This window comes from Rhinopithecus roxellana, chromosome 7, assembly GCF_007565055.1.
Source record: "Rhinopithecus roxellana isolate Shanxi Qingling chromosome 7, ASM756505v1, whole genome shotgun sequence".
Lineage (NCBI taxonomy): Eukaryota > Metazoa > Chordata > Mammalia > Primates > Cercopithecidae > Rhinopithecus > Rhinopithecus roxellana.
Genome location: NC_044555.1, coordinates 3168126 through 3187756, shown reverse-complemented (window position 1 = coordinate 3187756; position 19631 = coordinate 3168126). Strand labels below are relative to the sequence as shown.

Here is a 19631-nt window from a genome sequence, read left to right as displayed (position 1 = left end):
ACCAATATTTTTAAGAGAAGTAAGAGAATTAGGAAAATATTGGAGCATTAGCATTACCTACAAAGCATAGCATCCAGAAAACAATCAAACATGGGAGGAAGATGCAAAGTGGTGCCAGAAGGATGGTGGAGAAGATTCAGTAACAACAGCTGTATAACAGGTGTAGAGAGAAACCAGTACAGATTGGAGAAGAAAATAGTGCTCCAGGAATTTTGTTACCAAGAAAAAAAAAATCTAATTTATTTGAATGTATTGAGAGGTGGCATTTTTACTGTGTAAGAGTATAATATATGAAATATATGACAGAAGTAGCATTTAAAATTTTATTAAACATAAGAGTTAGATCCCTATCTCACACTGTACATAAACATAAAAATGATAAATTGATTGATTGCCTAGACATGAAAAGCAAAGCTTTAAAAAATATAAAAATATTTTGGGACTACTAGGGAAAAAGAGGTGTTCCTTAAGCAACAACACAAAGCAAAAATTATAAAGAAAAAGATTGATATATTTGATCATTTTAATTAAAAACCTGTACAATGCAAAGGCTTTATAAACAAAAGACATAGGCTCAGATAATATATTTGCAATCCTAAAACAATAAAGGATTTATGTCATAATTTAAGAAAAATATTTACCTATCAATAGAACAAAATAAAAATAACCTAATAGGAAAACATTTTTAAAGTTTAAAAAATCATAGACAATTCACAGAACATCTGAATGTCAAATACACCTATGAGTAGATGCTAACTCTCATTTATTATTGGAAAAATTACTTTATATTAGTCCGTTTTCATGCTGCTGATAAAGACATATATGAGACTGTGTCATTTATACAGGAAAAAGCATTTAATGGACTTACAGTTCCACACGGCTGGGGAGGCCTCACAATCATGGCAGAAGGCAAGGAGGAGCAAGTCACATCTTACATGAATGGCAGAAGGCAAAGAAAGTCCCCTTTATAAAACCATCAGATCTCATGAGACTTATTTACTGTCATGAGAACAGCATGGGAAAGATCTGCCCGCATGATTCACTTACCTCCCACCAGGTCCCTCTCACAACATGTAGGAATTCAAGATGAGATTTGGGTGGGGACACAGCCAAACTATATCGTGCTAAGTGAGATAACATACTCCCAGCAGACTGGAAAAAGTAAAAAATAAGAGGGTGAAAGGTCACAAACTCTCATTCCTGTAGAAATTTAGGTTGGTACAACCAATTTAGAGTATGATTTAGCAATAATCTAGTTAAACTGAGGATGGCATGCCCTCCCAAACAGCATTCCAGTTAATCACATTGGAGATAGCATGATTTTTCTCAGGCTTCCATATTTTCTGTTCAAAAGTAAGTTGTCAGTCTAATTAGCATTCCTTTAAAATAGACGTGTTTCCTCTTGATGATTTTAACATTGTGAGTTTATCTGATTTTCAGCACTCACCAGTCTTTAAATGATTATGTAAGATTTTCATTGCTGAGGAGGAAACCCTGTCACCTCAAATACTATCTTAGTTATATTTTCACTTTATTTTACCCTGATATTAAATGAATTCCTTAAAAATTTAGGTTAGATAACTAATAAATGATAAAGAGAAAAATGATTCTTCATCCCGATAGCTGTTATGTGAGGGTAGAATCATATGACTGATTTTTTTCTCTGTCATTTTGTAACTTGGAAATTCTTATTTTTTAATACAATGAAAATATCTTTATAATTAAAAAACACTAAAAAACAATAGTCTGTTAATGACAAATCGAAGGACGATTTCATTAAGCTAAAAATCCATGTTAAGGTATTATAAGATGAATAGACACTCCAAATGAAAACAATTTGGAGTGTTTTATTTACCTTTTGTACGTGATACTTATTTTTCAGCAGTTGTCATGTTAGAAAAAGTTGAAAAAATTAAACAAGATACCCCCCTTTTGGCCTCTCACATTCTAAAATTGTAATGGATAGACTTCAAATTAAATATCTAATTCGACTCCTTTCCACTTCCACCCTCATAGCATTAGAGACATGTGGAAAAATGAAAATAAATATGGTATTTTATGGCAGGGGACCTCAACCCCCAGGCCACAGACCCGTACCAATCCATTGCCTGTTAAGGACTTGAATCACAAAGCATTAGGTGAGCAGCAGCGGGCTAGGGAACGAAGCTTCATCTGTATTTACAGCTGCTCCTCATTACTCCATTTCTGCCTGATTTCCACCTCCTGTCAGATCAGCAGCCACATTAAATTCTCATAGAAGCACAAACCCTACTGTGAACTACTCATGCAAGGGATCTAGGTTGCGTGCTCCTTATGAGAATCTAATGCTGGATGATCCGTCACTGTCTCCCATCACCCCCATATGGGACCATCTTGTTGCAGGAAAGCAAGCTCAAGGCTCTCATGAATCTACATTATGGCGAGTTGTATAATTATTTCATTATATATTACAATATGATAATATAAATCATGTGTACAATAACTGTAATGTACTTGAATCATATGGAAACCATCCCCCAACCCGGTCCATGGAAAAATTGTCTTTCACAAAACCAGTTCTTGGTATAAAAAGGGTCGGGGACCACTATTTTATGGGATAAGTGAAAGTTGGATTTGAATCCAACTCTACCTTTTACTTTCCATGTGAACATTAAAAAATAACTTAATGTCTCTGAATCTTTTTTTTTTCTTCTGAGTAATAACTACCTTGCAGAGTTATTACTTGAATTGGCCATAAGATAAAGAGGACACCAAATACAGTGAATAATAACATAATAATAAAGAATCCTTGTGAATTTTATTCAACAATATCCATACTGAGGTATTTAAGGTGAATGAAATTGATGTCAGTAATTTACTTGGATATGCATCAAAAATATGATTGACGGATAGATAGAGGAAGGGAAAGATATGTGATCAAAATGAGTATAGTAAAATGTTCATGGTGGAATCTAGGTATATAGATATCACTTGTAATTTTTAAAAATGTTATTGTACGTTTGAAATTTTTTATGTTAAAATATTGGGTGAAAATTCTGATGCCCTGGCCGTGTCCCAAATCAGTTGAATCAGAATCTCTGGTGTATTTTTTTTAAAGATCCTTGGATGACTCCAATGTACGGCAAGGTTGCAAACCACTATTCTAACTTCTCACCACCCCCTTCTTTATAGCTTACAAAATTATATTTCTAAATGTCAAATGTCACAATTTCACTTTCCTTCTTCAAGAACTGATTAGACTTCTAGCTTCCCCTATGCTCTCATCTTGCATAACATTCATTTGCACATGGTTAAATCTGATAGGCAATAAATAATAACCTATCTGTCTTTTCCTGACCCAACATAGCTAAAACCTTCATTTCAAGGCCAAAATGCAATATAATCTCACAGACGAGAGTAGCTATAGACAACTAATTCTTTCTGGTCTCTTGTGGTCATGGTACTATTCACCACTGCTGTCCCTGCTGTCTATTTGGTGGACCAGCCAGTTTTACTGTGACCCATACCATGGCCCGTGAGAAGCAGGAAGCTGCCAAAATTGCAATTGTAGGGTTAATGAAAAACACGGTGAAGTATAGCTTACATATATATATATATACAATTCTGGCACAAAATAAAGCCTAAGAAATTGTACCAGAGCTGGGTGTGGTGGCTCAGGCCTGTAATCCCAGCACTTTGGGAGGCCAAGGTGGGCAGATCACCTGAGGTCGGGAGTTCGACACCAGACTGAGCAATGTGGAGAAACCCTGTCTCTACTAAAAATACAAAGTTAGCCAGGTATGGTGGCGCATGCCTGTAATCCTAGCTACTCAGGAGGCTGAGGCAAGATAAGCCCTTCGACCCTGGAGGTGTAGGTTGCGGTGAGACAAGATCGCACCATTGCACTCCAGCCTGGGGAACAAAAGCGAAACTCCGTCTCAAAAAAAAAAAAAAAAAAAAGAAAAAAGAAAAGAAAAAGAAATTGTACCAGGAAGTGCATTGGGAATGCTCTATATATTCTCTCCCTCCAAGAAGTTTTTTAATTTATTGTATTGTGAAAGATCTGCACCTATTTATTTTGCTTGGTACTGTTTTGCAATAAACTACTTTTGCATAAATAAACTCAAAAACTTTAAGGATATTCATGAGCCTTCATAATATTGATCTAGTACATCTTGCCCAATTAGCCCTTAGGCCATTCCCTCCATGCCACTGGTTGAAAAATATGCTCCCCACCCCGGCAACATCAGCATCAGACCTCTGCAACCAGAAAGATTCCATAGGTAACGAAATTCAAATGCTGGCATTTGGAAGTCGAACCAGTGTATTTTGAAATGGAAAGGCAAGGGGAAGTGCATAGAGCAAGTACAGCGTGTGCTACAACTTCAGTACATACCCTCCTTAAAATACTGTGCAACTAAACTGTCAATTTCCCGTTGGTAGACATAGTATCTTTTTCAGCTTTATACCTTCCAAATTCAACACACTGCTAGCCTCAGGACTAAGCACTTAATAAATGTTTATCAAAAGAATGAGGAAATGAATTAATGGTGAAATAAAATGTACAAACACACATGCTTCATACACATTTAGGAAGCATTTCTAGTGAGCGTTGTTGATATTTTATTTCTTAAAGGTTCTTTTTCTTTCCATGTTCATGTTATGCTTTATTTTTTTTTAAATGTTGCTTCTGCTTATTTCTCTTTCTACAACAGCTATATTTACTTGCCTGAGAGCACAGCATATACTGATGTTCATCAAACTTTAGATGAAACACCTAGAATGATAGAAAAGAATCTGCTCAAATTAAATAATAAAGTAACCCCTACAGGTTTAGACATGTGCCTTCAGGTGTGAGAAAGAAAAAAATTTAATGAATATAGTATTTTTATGCCAAGAACATTTCCCTCATGCACTTGTGTTTTAATAAGATAGAATATAAAATAGCAAAAGGGGCCTGATTCTTGTGATGATATTTACTCATAAGGTAGTGAGTCAGATGTGATGAAATTTTCTTTGACTCAGAGCTGCTAGACTTGGGTCAGATTTCAATTCAGTAAATTTGCAGTGAAGTTGTCTTTCTTACATGGTGTCATGCTGGAACGGGGCTGCTCCCACAGTTACATACAGGCTAGGGAGTAGGCAGGACGGGGGGAAATCCTCTTAATGTTTATGGTGGCAGTAGATTCAAACTAAAATTAGCATTACAGCCATACTCCTAATAAAGGGCCCCTGGCATTAACAAATTTATCAAAAATACATAAACTGAAATCTGCCTTGAAATTAATTACTGTTTCTCTAATTTTATAAGAAAATATTTTGGACCCTTCCCCTCTGCCTTATGGGTGCAACTCCCAGCAGAATAGGCCATGTCTCCTGAAAATAGTTCTTATTTTCTTTACTACTTATGACCTCTGATAGCCTAGATGTTTTTCCTTGATATTTCTAATTGAAATGCTAATCTGGCATAATTTCAGAACTAATTTTCTGTTAATGCCACTTGGAACATCTAAATTCCTCCTTTTTCAATAATACTATATTTGTGTGTTCCAAACACACACAAATCATACTATATTTGTGTATATATATAGTAAATTCCAGCTTATAAAAGTAAAATTGGATTTTTTTTTCTTTCTTTGGAAAATTATTTTATAATTAATTGAGAATTATAAATGTCACTTTTTTTAATTCTGCAAACTTTGAGATTGGTTTCAGTAAAGTAAAACTTAGTAAACATTAAGAAAAATAATAGCTTGATATATTCATTAATATGGTAAATGAAAACTTTTATGTGTGTATAGGCTTTTGTTAATTATAACTACCTTCATAGGAAAAACAGTCTTGTGGAAGGTAATGGTGCCAGTGAATCTGTATAAGAGAAAATAGAATTTCCCATTTAGAATAAAGCTAAGTAAAAAGTTAATTGTTTCAGTTTTATTTATATATTTGTAATTGTGCTCTCATGCCGTATATATTCAAAGATACACAGAGATCTTAATTTGTTTATGGCCAAAGAAAATGAGTCTGTCCCATGTAAAAGGGACATTTTCGTAAACTGATCTCAAGTGGTGTATTTTGATTTGCTGCAGCAGCGTATGCAGGAAATAACATTTTGGCAGCCTAAGAAGAAAAATGTCATACCTTTCTATTTTTTATTCATACTCTGCACATTTGGAATTTGTATTTTCACCATACTTTTGGGAAGATAACACGAAAACGCCTTACTTGCCTTGAAATCAAAATCTGTTTGCCCTTCATTTTAAAATAAAATGGCTTTTTCATCTCATTTTCCTTTAGCAGGAAAAAGTAAGTTAAATTATTTGTAGTTGTGTTAGGTGTACCATCCCTCCCTCATTGAGAAAGAAACAAAGACATATGATCCCATTTACTGTAATCGTTTTAGTATGCCCAATTGCAATAGCAGTAAAATCATTTACATGAAGTAAAATGTTTGAGCCGTAAAGGACAAGAAGACTAAATTTAGCTGAAGATATACAACCTTCATGTGCCAATGAGGAAATGTACAAAATCAGTTATACATATTTTCCTCATTCATAGATATTGAAATATTCATATATATGTATTTGATAATTTAATATTTTCTAAATGAAAATTACATACTATATATATATATATATATATTTGAATATTATTATTATTGTTATTGCCAGCATTGACTGAGCACTTACTATAGGCTCAGAAAACTTCACTATATTATTCTTAATTCTTATAACAATCCTGTGAAATATATATTGTACCTATTTCACCAATGAGAATTCTGAAATCAGAAAATTAACCCACTTGCTAAAGTTTACAGAGCACTGTTAGGCAATAAAACAGAATTTCAAACTCATGTTTGCTTGTCTTCAAATTTTATATGCTGTGCAACCTGATTGTTTTACTACTTGTTCTTAATTTCAAAAAAAAACTTCATACTAAAAGAAGATAGTTTGGAAGTTCTAAAGAATATTTTTTTTAGAAGGTATACTAATTTGAAGTGGATACCAATTATTTGTATTAAAATTACTTATGGATAAATTTGAATCTGCAAAAATTAAGTGCAACGTTATTCTTTGGCACCTGTTACAGGAGGTAAAAATGGTGATTCAATGTAGTTTCTATCCTTAGGGAGCATTTGGTGTAGTTTAGACGTAACGACACTAATGTAAATTAGAGTAGAATAAATTCTTTAAAGTAGGACGAAAGGAGTGTTAAAGAGCACACAATTTCAGTTATGGATGATAAAATTCTGGAGATCTGTTATACAGCATAGTGCCTAGAGCAAATAATGCTGTATTGGATGCTTAAAATTTCCTAGGAAATCTTACGTTGTGTTCTTACCACCAATAACAATAATAATAAAGGGGACAAGAGGAAATTTTGAGAGATGACAGATATGTTTATAGCGTTGATGGCAACGATGGTTTTGTGGGTGTATACTTATCCCCAAACTCTTTGATATATATATGTATATAAAATATGTACAGTTTTTTATGTGTCAATCATACTTCAATAAGGTGGTTACAAAAAAGAATCAAGAAAAATAATCACCCTAATAAAAAGAGTGTTATTGTATATTAAAGAGGGGAGGGATTACTTCTAATTGGTAGTATCAGAAAGGTCTTCATGGAGGAAGGTATAGAAAAATCTAGGACAATATAAGAAACAATACTTTAAGAAAAGGAATAATATAAACAAAATTAAACCAAAAGATGAAGAACCCTCAAGGATGTTTATGAAAAATCAGGAGAAATTCCATTTTGATTTGAGAGTATGAGGTACTTTTCGTGATATATAATAAGTGTCTAGAAATATGTTGAGAAAATGCTGCTTGGAAAGGAGGTTAGGTTATTTATTAATCCATTCCTTCGAAATGTAAGTTTCATGATAATCAGAAACATACGAGTGTAGCTGTCCAATAACAACATGATTTATTTCCAAGAGGATAGTATATTATTGGAGAAGTAGGATTTTTTTCTCTTTCACAAGCTAATATAGTGTTTACTGATTCTAATGACACTTAAAGAAACAAGAAACAAAAAACATATACACTATAAGCTATCTTTATTCGACTATGTTATTGTCTTGCATTTCTGATTAGAAACATACAAGTTAGCCTCCCAAAGTCTCAGTTTTCTCATTTGCAAAATGAATAAAATAATAGTACCCACCCCCAAGGTGCAGATTAATTAAACTTAATCTGAATTTTTAATTAGAGTGCATAGCATATATTTGTGGTTGCTTTTGCTCCTATTTATGGCTAAAAGTTTCTACATCTATTACATATGTTTTGTGTTTGAATGAAGAGAAAGGCGCCATCATTTCAAATATCCCCTCTAGCCAACAAATGAAAGCTAAGACTTAGAAGCTAGGATGTCTAACACCATATCCTGCTCATGTGGACTATATAGTAGAAGATATGTAAATTAAGACTCAGTTAAATGCTCACATTTTATAGAGGAGACCCTTGAATATATCAAATCCTCAGAGAGTATGTTAGCTTAAACTCTTAGCCTGCTGAGTCAGTTTCTATAGTTGATTTCTCCAAAAGGTCTTGATATTAAAAGTAGCATTACAGATCACTAATAGCAAACTATTTCTGCTACTTTGGGTATTTTTACAGCGTGCTAATTGTGCCAAATCAAGACATTGAAATCGCATAATTTTAGGTTAATATTAGCATAATCCTACATACTTTTTCAGAATCAGTGCAGGAATAGTACACCCGGAATATTTTTCCATCATGATGGAATTTTCAAATATCACAAACTTTACATTGTCAGTTGTCTGCTGGAACATTATATTTTGGCAAAGATATTTGTAAAAGAGAAGGCAAAGAAAATTTGTGGAGTTCTAGACAATAGTAATATCAGAGATACTTTGCTTTCCTTTTTATAACTAACGAGTTAAATAATCAGATACCAAGCGTAGGTAAAGAAATGAATCTCTAACTTTGAGTACTTATCAATTTATCTCAAGGATATTTATGGTGTTTCCCCCTAAGCCAAAATATAGTGCTTAATTAAGGTCCCCTTGGCCCCCTAAAAACCTCTTAGGTCAAGTTTCTGATATGTGTGTATACTTATATACATATTAAAGTATATGTATGATTGTGTGCACTTTCAGATCAAAAAGTCCTCATTTATCTAAAGCGATTTTAGTTTATTGGTGAGGCTTTTCTGTTATAGCCTCCTCCTCCACAGATCTGCCTGTGTAGAGATTTAAGCCCATTAAGAGACCAGCAAAGTTTAAACAACACTTTAGAAATCTAAAGAATTTTAAGATTCCTAGAACTTAAAGTATAATAATAATAAAAAAAGAATTTTAAGATTTATTTTAATAGTCTTAGTGATAACCTGAATTGTTTGTGAGTTCTTACAAATAATGCAATCAGCATTTAACTAATTTTTTTATATAAATTTAAGTTATACAAGCACAGTTTTGTTATATGGATATATTGCAGAGTGGTGAAGTCTGGTCTTTTTGTGTACCCATGATGCAAATGATATACTGTGTCTCCATTAAGCAATTTCCTATCCTTCGCCCCTGTCCCACCCTCTGACCCTTCTGAGTCTCCAGTGTCTGTTATTCCACACTCTGTGTATACACATTATTTAGCTCCCACTTGTAAGTGAGAACATGCAGTATTTGACTTACTGTTTTTGAGTTATTCCACTTAAAATGACCGCCAGTTCCAACCATGTCGCTGCAAAAGAGTTGATTTCATTCTTTACTATGGCTTTGTAGTATTCAATTGGGTATATGAAATTGTTTATTCCGTATGCAATTTCTCTCTCTCTCTCTCTCTCTCTCTCTCTCTCTCTCTCTCTCTCTCTCTCTCTCTCTCTCTGTGTGTGTGTGTGTGTGTGTGTGTGTGCATGTGTGTATAAAAGCTAAGACTTAGAAGCTAGGATAGACACACAATAGAATACTACACAATGGAATACATTCATTCACACACATATAAAGAACATGTGGAGATACATCTCCCTAAATGTCACAGTCCCTAAATGTGTGTTCTCATATTTAAATTAGCTCTCAGTAAATTTGTTCAAAGTATATTATTCTTTTTAGGATGATGTCGAGCTTACTAAATTATTTATCTTGAAGAATCATCGTTTTGTGTCTTTTATTAACGAAAACAACAATTATGCGATTGCTGATATATTTGGAAAACGATTTCTGATGTAGATTGATTTCTTTTTCTAAATTCTGTATCTGTTAAAAATTTAGAGATTACTAGCTGTTAATATCGATAATACTAAATTTTATTGCTATTTATAACTCGGAGTGTACTTTCATGCTCCTGAAAAGGCTGAATGAGGCAGGCAATGTTACTCTTGGTTTACGTGTGAGATAACTGAGACTCAGAAGTAAAATAATGTATCCAAGTATTTATGGCTCTTAAATGGAAGATATAAGGGGTTCATGAAATTACTCATGGACTTTTTTATTCATTCATTCAGTTATTAAAATATATTAAACATTTGTCATGTACCAGGAACAGTGCTTAGTACCAGAAATTCAAAGATGAATAAAACATCTTCCTTATTCTAAGAGGTACATAGTGTACTGGAACAAACAGCCTTGTAAATATGTAATTAGAACATGAAGTAGTATGTTAATAGAGGTTTTCACAAAGCTGTGGAAGCTTGTCTTATGGAGTAACTAATCCCGAGAGAGACAAGCCTCACAGAATAGTGACATTTTCGATAGGGTGGCATTCTAGGAGACAGAAAAAGGCCCACAGTAAAAAAGGAATTTTGATTGTTATGAAAATTTTCAGATATTCTATGTTTTCAGTATAGTGTACATGGTGGGCTATGTGAATGTTTGTATAGGGACCAAAGTAGGAAGTGAGGTTATCTGTTAAAGAGTGCTGAGAAACTGAAAATAGGGAGAGATGAGTTGGAATATGCTGAGGAAAAGTTATTAGGAGTTTTCAAGAAAGGCCATGACAGTGGGGCTAGAGAGAACAGGCTAGATTAAATAGTCATTTCTGGTTTAGAATTGATAAAATATAGAGACAAGCATGATAAGAAAGAAATTGAGAAGTAAAGGATGGCCTCAAGATTTCTAGCTGGGAAATCATTGACTAAAATTAAAACTAAGGACTGGATTAGGGGATTCTTGCATTGCTATAAAGAAATACCTGAGAGTGGGTGTTTATAAAGTAAAGAGGTTTAATTGGCTCCTGGTTCTGCAGGCTCTACAGGAAGCATAGCAACATCTATTTCTGGGGAGGCCTCAAGGAGCTTTTACTCATGGTGGAAGGCAGAGCAGGTGTAGGCATTTCACATGGCGAAAGCAGAGAGAGAGTTGGTGGCGGTGGTGAGTGGCTACACACTTTTAAACAAGCAGATTTTGGAGAACTCGCAAGCTCATTTTCATGAGGACAGTAACAAGAGAATGGTATTAAACCATGAGAAACCGCCCTGATGATACAATCACCTCCCACCAGGCCCCACCTCCAACATTGGGGATTACAATTTAATATGAGATTTAGGTGGGGACACAGATCCAAATCATATCAAAGACTTGCATGAGAAAATAAGGAATTGTTGACATAACATTTTTGAGGTTCACATCAAATGTTCTGATGAGGATAGTCCAAGAAACAGTTGGCTATAGAGCTCAGATAAGGGCTGAAATTTGGAGCTGTGTCATAATCAGCCTAGATTAAGAGTCAATAATCTCCTGCCTATGGGCCAGTTCCACCCACCACTTGTTTTTGTAAAGTTGTATTGAATCCCAGCCATATCCATTTGCTTATGCTCCATGTATACCTTTCTTTGTACTGCAAGGCAGAGTTGAGTAGTTGTAACGAAAACCATATGGCCCACAAAACCTAAAATATTTATTCTCAAGATCTTTGTAGATAAAGTTTGCCAATCCCTGCTGTAGATGTTTGTTGAACCTTTGAAAGCAAATGAGGTTTCATAAGGCAATGTCCATACAAGACATTTAACAAGTTTACCTATAAAAGTTAGAATTCCTTTTGAGGGGAACATATGCTAGTCTCCATTAAGCACAGTAGAAGAGTCCCCTATAATTGGAAAGAGGTCATATTAGGTGTTTTTGTTGGTGATACAGGTCAAAGAAAATTTGTCTTTGCTGTTTATTCAGAATGCAATAAGTGAAGTTATGAGAAATAAGGGGAAAAATGTGTAGAATTTCAACAGTGAAGAGAGGGGATAAAGGCATGAGAATGAGTTCCTAAACTCAAGTATTATAAACACTGTGAGAAACTTAAAGTATGACTCCAAACGTATTCGAAGCCTGAGAACAAGGCTCACAACCTGGGGAGGATTAGGGATCAATAAAATAGAGTGTTACAAAGTAAAATGTCAATCCAGAGCTGTAAAAATATCAGCATTGAATATACTGAAAGCAGTAAAACTGAATGAGAAGGCTATCATTTTATACCACTGTGTTTGTTTATTTCTTTGCCTTGTTCTATAAATATTTTAAATTATAAAATTTTTATTAACAGTGAGAGCAGAACTACCAGAGCGAGCGGATCAAAATTGGGACAGATGCTTTTCACTGCACACTTATTTTTCTGCTGTTCATGCATTATCTTGTACAGCATACATGTTTTACCTAGAAAAATTAAAATTGAGTCTTCTGCTTAGAAAAAAGTATACATTCTGTTTCAAACCATATACAAAAATAAAATCCCAGAAGATTAAAAACCAACATGAGAAAAAAACAAATCGATAAAGCTTTTACAATAAAATAGAGGAGAATATGTCAATTAATATTGGGTAACAAAAGAATTGCTTACACAAATGATGAAGCACTAATCGTGAATAAAAATAATAAACTGGACTACATTGAATATTAACATCTATACATCAGAAGACGGCACTGAGAGAGTAAAAATGAAACCCACAGAGTGGGAGAAATTATTTGGAATACACACATAATGGATGAAGTGTGTGTATTCCTAATTATGAAGAATTCCTACAAATCTTTCAGAAAAGTACAGATAATCCAATAGAAAAATGGAAAAAAGTTCTTGAAAAGTGAACCATGGCACGAAAAGGGCTTGTGGCCTGCTGACAATATTCTATACCTTGACCGGGATGGCATTTTAAAGTGATCACTTTATAGTAAATAACTAATGCGTTTTATGCATCATAGTAATGTTAAGATTTTTGTCATCTTTACAAAATAAATCCAAATGGCCAATAAATATATAAAGAATTTCTAAGTCCCATTAATGGTCCAGGCCATGCAAATTAAAACTAAAATGAAATATCACTGCTTACCAACTAGAATCATTGAAATTTATAAATCTGACAATTCCCTGTGGTGGTGAGAATATACAGCAATTAGAAATTTCACACAGTGTTACTTGATCTGTGAATTGTAAATAGAAGTATGAACTTACACTACTGCTTCTTGGAGTGAAATCCATTTGGCACTCTTCAGTAAATTCAAAGATCTACATAACCTATAGCCCATCAATTTCACTTCTGTATATACACTCTACAGAAATGCGTGTGTTCATATTCCAGGAGACATATTTGGGAATGTCATAGCAGCAAAGTAATAGCCCCAAACCAAAAACTACTTCAGTATTCATTAATAGTAAAATTTGCTATGGTTTGAATGTGTCTCTTTCAAAATTCAGGTGTCGATAATGTGCTAGTACTAAGAGGTAGAGCGTTTAAGTGATGATTAGGCCATGAGGGCTCCTTCTTTGTTAATAAAACTAAGACCCTTATAAAGAAGGCTTCATGCAGCATTCAGTTCGCTTGCTCTCTTGCCCTTCTACCTTCTGCCATGTGAAGATACAGCAGGAAGGCCCTCACCAGACACCAAATACCAGAACCTTTATCTGGGACTTCCCAGCCTCCAGAACTGTGAGTGAATACATTTCTATTATTTGTAAATTATCCAGTCTCAGGCATTTTGTTATAACAGCACAAACAGACTAAGATAATCATACACTGAAAAATTAATCAACAACTAATTAAGCAAAGATGTAGATTAATCTTGAAACTATGATATGGAGTGTTCCATTTGGCTCCTGGAAGTTTTATTTCTTGGTCTGGGTGATAGTTACAATGGGTTTATATGAATTGTTCCCTATATTATGTTTCACAACAAAAAGCATTTAAAAAGTAAATATATGTAATATACTCAGAGATAGGCATGGCCAACCATGCATTCCATGCTGAAATAATGATTCAGAGTTCATCCGCAGTCTAATGACATTGCCTATTTAAATACTTTAAGTCCTGAAATTGAAGAAGGTAATTTCTTAAGAAGGAATTTCTAATTTATGGGTCTATTCATCACCAGAGAGACACTAGCATGGCTCATGTTCTATGTTGCTTATTTTATTAGCATTTAAAGTCTTAAGCCAAATGGAGGCAGACTAATAATGACAACAACTACTACTACTCATACTTGTTGAACACTGCCAGACACTGTTCTAAGAAATTTGCATTTTCATTTGTAACTGAGCTTACTTGAATCTCTTCTCTTTTTTTCTTGGTTAACTAGTGGTCTATCAATTTTATCTTTTCAAAGAGTCGACATTTTGTTTCATTGATCTTTTCTATTTTTTGTCTCAATTTCATTTAGTTCTGCTCTGATATTCGTTATTTCTTTTCTTCTGAAGCTTTGTGTTTGCTTTGTTGTTGATTCTCCAGTTCCTCCAGGTGTGATGTTAGGTAGTCAGACTGTGATTTTTCAGGCTTTTTGATGTAGTCATTTAGTGCTAGAAAATGTCCTGTTAGCACTGCTTTTGCTGTATCCCAGAGGTTTTGAACAACATACATTGTTGTGAACGTGGTGAAAATGGAACACTTGTACACTGCTGGTGATTGTAAATTACTACAATCTATATGGAAAACAGTATGAAGATTTCTTAAAGAACTAAAAGTAGATCTAACATTTGATCCAGAAATCTCACTACCGGGTATTTAACCAGAGGAAGAGAAGTCATTATATCAAAAAGACACTTGCACGCATGTGTTTATAGCAACACAATTCACAATTGCAAAGATATGGAACCAACCTAAGTGCCAGTTGACCAATGAGTGGATAAAGAAAATGTGGCATATATTTTCATATACCGTGAAATGCTACTCAGCCATATACCATGCAATACTACTCAGCCATAGAAAATAATGAAATAATGTCTTTTGCAGCAACTTTGATGGAGTTGGATGCCATTATTCTGAGTGAAGTAATTCAGGAATGGAAAACCAAATACTGTATATTCTCACTTATAAGTGGGAGCTACGCTGTGGGTACACAAAGGCAGACAGAGTAGTAGAATGGACTTTGAAGACTCAGAAGGGGCAGAGTGGGAAGGGAGTGAGGGATAAAAAGTTACCCATTGGGTGTAATGTACACTACTTGGGTGACATGTGCACTAAAATATCTGATTTTACTTCTATACAATTAATCCATGTAACCAAAAATCACTTGTATTCCAAAGTCTATTGATTGTTTTAAAAACATTAATAAAATAAAAGATGTAAAAAAAAGAAATTTATATATACTCATTTATTAAGCTCCCACAATTAACGTTAGGAGGTAAGTACTTCATAATTGGTAGTATACTTATCTTTTATTAAATAATTGTATTACTTAGGAAGTTGAGGGGTGGGGAGAAGTAGCAAGGTACTATGATTTGGAGCAGATAACTAACCTTTATTTATTGGCACATACAGTTTGGACCACGAGACACTAGCCAAGGTCCATCCTCCTCACCTAATCAAAGATGAAATATGTGGGATGAAGTAATCAGCAGCCCAAGCTGAGTTTGCAGACCTAAGTGTAAAACAACAATGGATATGTCAGAAGGCTACTAGGGTGTTTTTTATTTAAATCTATTTCATGGAATTGACTACCACCTTAATGGCCCGAAAGTGTTAAAGTATGTCCCAGAGTACTGAATTACTCCCTAAATGTAATTTATGCTTGAGAATAATCTGACTAACTTGATTTAGAACATCAGGAAATAAGTCATGCTGCACATAAATGAAGCAGCAGTGTAATTTTAAATACCGGTTGCATAGTGAATGAGAATTTTAATATTTGCAAAATTCTAAAATCACTTGATTTATTATCCATATGTTTATACTGACATTTTTTTTGCCCTTTATTAAGTTCCATCTATATTTCTCATTACTGCCAAGAAAAAAAAAAAACTTTTTTCCTAGAAATATTACAGAAGGCAAAAATTATGTTTGTTTCCCTGAATGCTATTTTTGATGTCTCTACTTGTTTCTAGTTGTTACCATTTACTTCTTCATTTGTGGGCAGTCCAATTAATGGAGCAAGAAAAAATTAGGGAGGACAGTGACTAATTAGATATTAAATGTATAAATCTAACATTGTAAAACCAGAAAAAAATATATATTTTTTTCATTTGGAAGTTTCCTTGGTGGAAAAGAGTTTAAGTTTATAAGTAGTCATGATAAAAAATGTAATTTTACATAGTAAATTCAAGAGCATATTAAATTCAGCACATATTAAATACTGAAAAGTGTACTTTAAAATTTTATGTGAGGCTTGAAATGGAGTTTAAAGTATTATTACTCGCATTAAATGTCATCACATGTGAAGCCCATGATTTTATTCTTTAATATTTTGTTTGAATAGTTACTTATTTCAACAGTAATTTCAATAATAAAATTAAATCAACTTTACAGTTTTCAAAGGTTTAGCAGTTGCATGCTGTAATAAATACTTCATATTTATATATTTATAAAGTGACAGCGTTAGTCATTTTTATTAGGTCCTTGAGGATGCAAAAGTTTGGATTATACAAGGAGACAAGAGAAAAAGGGAAGAAGGGTATTTCAGAAATATGCTATTGATACGCAAATTCACAGTCCTAAGGCAGAAGCAGAGGTTGGGCAGAAAGTCCATCCTGCCTCCCTCTTGTGGGCCTGGAACAATGGTGTAAATGGAAGGCCTGTTCCCCTTCTCTTCCTACCTCCAGCTCTGTCTTACAGAGCTACGGGTACCATGATCAAGTATATGAACCCTTATAGTTTTCTTCTCTGGGAGAATGTAAAGGAAAGATAACTTGTAGAAAGGAAAAGAATTCAGGGTGAGAGGGGGATTTGTTGAATTTGGTAGAGGATGGCAACTATCAATATGGTGAGTGATTGAGAAACAAGTCTGTGCAACAGGTTTGAAATTGAAAATCTTTGAGGTATACAGGGTCCTGAAATGAAGAACTGTCATTTATAGCAGTATGTTGGAGAAACAGTCACCTCCTAGTAGCTAAAAATGTTGGCAAAAGTATAGTTCAAGTGATTGGGTAGGAAAAACAACAAACCAAGAGTGGGGACTGATGGTTGCTACAAAGGTGGAGTGGTAAGTCATGACCGACTGGTGCTTCTCTGTGCTGTGGTTAGCTGCTGACTGTTTCTCAGACTGTGGTAGCAGGAGGAGGGTTGGAGTTAGCAGTCATTAGCATATGAGACTGCCATTTTAAAAATATTTTATTTGTCTGACTCAAAATATGAAAAGCACATTGTAGACAAATTGAAAAATGTAGAAAAATCATGAGGTCAGGAGATCGAGACCATCCTGGCTAACACGGTGAAACCCTGTCTCTACTAAAAATAAAGAAAATTAACTGGGCACGGTGGTGGGCACCTGTAGTCCCAACTACTTAGGAGGCTGAGGTAGCAGAATGGCGTGAACCCGGGAGGCAGAGCTTGCAATGAGCCAAGATCGCACTACTGCACTCCAGCCTGGGTGACAGTGGGAGACTCCATCTCAAAAAAAGAAAGTATATAATAAAATTAAAATAAATATAGTCTCACCAGTATGGAACAATGCTACCTATGTTGCATAGTTTTTTTAGATTCTCATTCAGAAGCAACTCTTTGACTCCCGTCATGCAAATACATTTGCAGTTCGTTTTTAAAGGGAATAAACTCTTAAGATATATTGATAGGTCATTTATTGTATGTTATATACCACTGAAAATACGTGAATGCTCAATCATTACTAAACATTCAAAAACATTCCCAGGATCATTTTGTTGTGGAAGGATATAATGTATCTGAATAACTCTAGAATACCATTAATTATCAAAGGCAACATTCTTACTTTTCACTAACTATAGTTAGAGAATAGCTCTTTGGCTACCTTCGGTTGCCTTTTTTATGCTACCAAAATGCTGTCAGCTTTACATGATTTTAAAGGTTAAGCATATATTTATTCATTAAATACAATGTCTGAAAAGAGCCCGCATTGTCAAGACAATCCTAAGTCAAAAGGACAAAGCTGGAGGCGTCACGCTACCTGACTTCAAACTACACTACAAGGCTACAGTAACCAAAACAGCATGGTACTGGCACCAAAACAGAGATATAGACCAATGGAATAGAACAGAGTCCTCAGAAATAATACCACACATCTACAGCCATCTGATCTTTGACAAACCTGAGAGAAACAAGAAATGGGGAAAGGATTCCCTATTTAATAAATGGTGCTGGGAAAATTGGCTAGCCATAAGTAGAAAGCTGAAACTGGATCCTTTCCTTACTCCTTATACGAAGATTAATTCAAGATGGATTAGAGACTTAAATGTTAGACCTAATACCATAAAAACCCTAGAAGAAAACCTAGGTAATACCATTGAGGACATAGGCATGGGCAAGGACTTCATGTCTAAAACACCAAAAGCAACAGCAGCAAAAGCCAAAATTGACAAATGGGATCTAATTAAAGTAAAGAGCTTCTGCACAGCAAAAGAAACTACCATCAGAGTGAACAGGCAACCTGCAGAATGGGAGAAAATTTTTGCAATCTACTCATCTGACAAAGGGTAATATCCAGAATCTACAAAGAACTCAAACAAATATACAAGAAAAAAACAAACAACCCGATCAAAAAGTGGGCAAAGGATATGAACAGACATTTCTCAAAAGAAGACATTCATACAGCCAACAGACACATGAAAAAATGCTCATCATCACTCGCCATCAGAGAAATGCAAATCAAAACCACAATGAGATACCATCTCACACCGGTTAGAATGGCAATCATTCAAAAGTCAGGAAACAACAGGTGTTGGAGAGGATGTGGAGAAATAGGAACACTTTTACACTGTTGGTGGGATTGTAAACTAGTTCAACCATTATGGAAAACAGTATGGCAATTCCTCAAGGATCTAGAACTAGATGTACCATATGACCCAGCCATCCCACTACTGGGTATATACCCAAAGGATTATAAATCATGCTGCTATAAAGACACATGCACACGTATGTTTATTGCGGCACTATTCACAATAGCAAAGACTTGGAATCAACCCAAATGTCCATCTTTGACAGACTGGATTAAGAAAATGTGGCACATATACACCATGGAATACTATGCAGCCATAAAAATGGATGAGTTTGTGTCCTTTGTAGGGACATGGATGCAGCTGGAAACCATCATTCTTAGCAAACTATCACAAGAACAGAAAACCAAACACCGCATGTTCTCACTCATAGGTGGGAACTGAACAATGAGATCACTTGGACTCGAGAAGGAGAACATCACACACCGGGGCCTATTATGGGGAGGGGGAGGGGGGAGGGATTGCATTGGCAGTTATACCTGATGTAAATGATGAATTGATGGGTGCTGACGAGTTGATGGGTGCAGCACACCAA

At 34.7% G+C, this 19631-nt stretch overlaps 1 protein-coding gene across 3 annotated transcripts in view; it reads left to right on the top strand.

Moving 5' to 3' along the window:
* The window catches only part of DMD (dystrophin), a 2245117-nt gene that overhangs the window by 1027179 nt on the left and 1198307 nt on the right, over positions 1 to 19631 (top strand). The window lies entirely within an intron of this gene.